The following is a 3097-nucleotide window of genomic DNA, read 5'->3' as shown; positions in this document are numbered from 1 at the left end:
ATCGATATGCACAATTTTTCACATCATACTTAGCTTTAGTTAACTAATTGTTAAATATACCTATTATTAGTATCGTTCTTTATGGCAAAATATTGATTTGTGCACTGGGTGCCTAGATATATACTGTATATAATATATCTAATTATTGAGTCGCAATTGTAATTATCGATTAATCTGGCTGTGCCTGTGCTGGTACTCGCCGCATCTTACGATATAATACCAGCCTTTGGTGCTTAAAGCACCACTCCACACTATCCTAAACAGAAGGTACTGCCATATTAATTAACTGCTAATTGCTCTACTTGTCTTTAGCTTACGATGGGGCATATCCCGTTGTGTATAACACACTATATATACGACAAAGTACCAGCTTCAGTACCTTTATAATAGCATTCGTATGGCACGTATTTTTTCCTGTTTCAAATACTGCGTCCTCGAAAACGGACTCTGCATCACCCTCATTTGAACGCGTGGCAACGATAATTTTCCATCCCTAAAAAGGCAAGATGCTTTATAGTTGAGTGGAAGAGCAGAAAGTGGTTTCAAAATCAATGCCTGTGAACTTTAAAAGCATGACCAACAGTACTGGTGTTTATGTTGAACGCCGCCCGGTTAACTCAATTGGTTAAGCGGCGGTCTGCCGAGCAGGAGGTCGTGGGTTCGCATCCCGGCCGAACCAACACTATTATGGTCTTAAAATAACTGAGAAGAATGTGCTAACTTTGTTGTGACATCTACAAATGGTTAGACATCCCAGTCTTCTAGGATAAGGACAAAAAACCGTAGGGCCCATCTCAAAGCTCTTTCACTGTTCTAAACCTTGCGCTAAATAGAAGAACCCACACTGCTGTTCGTAAAGAGTAGGGGGCGTAGACCCTGGTGGTGTGGCACAACTTTTCATGGGCTGGTTGGGTAATGATGGGGAGGATATCTATGGGGACGTTAGTCCTGTTTCATCCCGTCACCGTGTTGAGTCGCCGTGGCGAATTCAATAAAGAGGTAACGACCGCTGCTGAAAGAATAAACAAAACCACAACAATAATAATTGTTTATATATTAAAAGAAGTACGTTTTTCCCATTGGTCAATGTGTTAGAGCTTCTATGGACGAGAAATATCGCCGTGGCCTATGAGTCGCCCTTGCATATTATAGTTTAAGATATTAAAGACCGACTTTGTCTTTCGTTAAAGGAGTTGCTGCCTTGTTTCGTGTCAAAGGTAGTGCAAAGTTGGTGCAAAGTTGCCACTGTTTCGTGTCAAAGGTAGTGCAAAGTTGTTGTTGAATATGTCTTACAGCTGTCAAAGGTGTTATACGCCTAAATTGCAAAGCATTAGACTGCCACCCTTGACTTTCGGCCCGTGGGCTGGCTTGCGCTTTTTACTTGTACAGCAAATGCTCCAAAACACGCAAAATCCTTCCCATCTTAAGTACCCGAGAGTTCAAGTACCCGAGAGCTTGTATAGTGTAGTAGCTGTAAGTTTTGAATTAGGTACTTACCATATATAACAGGCGCCGGTTCTATGAGGCGAACCTGATAAAAAAAGCAATCATAATCATAATCATCATCATCATCATCATCATTTTTTAATAATATATAATATCCCTGTTACACCAGAAGAGTACTAAAAACGCAACCTTGTGATCGTTCTGCTCCTAAAATTTAGCTCCTTGCCTGTGCACTAATGACACGTATCATTACGTTTCCACATAGAAATCTTGCAAATCTTACAATTGACTGTATAAATATTTCATAATACGCTGAACTTGCTAATGAAATTTGAAACATTTGGAAGACTCCAGGGCTTCTACAAAACGTTTTATCTCAATAACACGACTAAAGCGGTGTTTTTCCCAGCGGATAAAACGTTTCTGCTGTATACAGATCGAAGTCCCTATTCATTCCGACTTGATCGTAACGCCACTGGTTTCTGGGCAATTTGTTCCGGGTATTTACAACTGGCAAAGGAGATCTGAGATAAACTGTTTGTCATTAAAGAATCAGCGCTCAATATCATCCATGCAGATTGACTTTTCCCACCATTTTAAAAGAAATGCTTTTGCAAAACGTTGCCTTTTCAGACAGGCTGATGCCCCTAGTGGCTGATGCACGTTGCTCTGGGTGGCCACTGTTTTCTTTTTCCTGGTAAAAGGTTTTCGAGGTCGTCAACTCTTCTCATTGGCCTATATGGGTCATCTTTTATCAGCCACTTGATCCAGGCGATGACAGATGGATGGTTAAGAGAAGAATGTGCGAGGGAGGGGAAGATGGGTAAGATGAAAAGCTTTGGAAAATAAATTATTTCTATAGGCAATCGCTTCTTACAATTTTCTTCTTATAATTTTCTCTCCGTTCCTCTTCTTATAATTTTCATATCAATTTCTCAAGTTTCGTGCCCGGCGAGAAACCAAGAAAGATTAGAAAGCAAAATTCGCCTGACGAGGAAGACATGACTCAGAACAAATTGATATATAAGCAGAAGAGCCGTGTTTGATGATTTCTTTTAGTTTTTAAACAGAAAATACGCATAACACAGGTCTCACAAGTAGATTGAACTAAAACCCTAAGAGTAGCCACGCGTATCGTACAAGTTGTTGACATATTACGTGCGCCATGGTCTGATTATTCCCACAAAATTTTAGACGTATAATTTTCGATGTCTTTAGCCCTAAAAGGCTTGTCGCCAGTGAAGATAATATAGTGATAAAAGAATCAGTTTGTTTAAAAATTGGTCTGTTCCCACCTTCACATTAAAAACTTTAAAGCAACCGTCATTTTCAGTCCGCGGCAGAAAGTTCCTCTGAATTATTCCTGCTTCTTAACAAGGCTACCGCATTTTGATTGGGGTTGCAAATCGTTAACGCATGCTCGAGACTGGCTGTATCTAAGGGTGTTTACACGGCCCTTTAAAACATCCCCACGAAATTTGATATTTTTTTTTCAGAAAATTGTTTTGAATAATAAATTAATTCAAGGCTAATGGCCAGTCGCAAAACCTTATCAATGTCCATATTTTTTTCTCAATTCGAGAGCAATGTCATTCCTAGTTAGTTTGCAAGCGATATTGCTAGCCATATATACCTTGTCTATTGTTACCCT

This window comes from Orbicella franksi, chromosome 2, assembly GCF_964199315.1.
Source record: "Orbicella franksi chromosome 2, jaOrbFran1.1, whole genome shotgun sequence".
NCBI classification, from domain to species: Eukaryota; Metazoa; Cnidaria; class Anthozoa; order Scleractinia; family Merulinidae; genus Orbicella; species Orbicella franksi.
The sequence above is the reverse complement of the archived record's forward strand: the minus strand, read 5'-3'. Positions refer to the sequence as shown.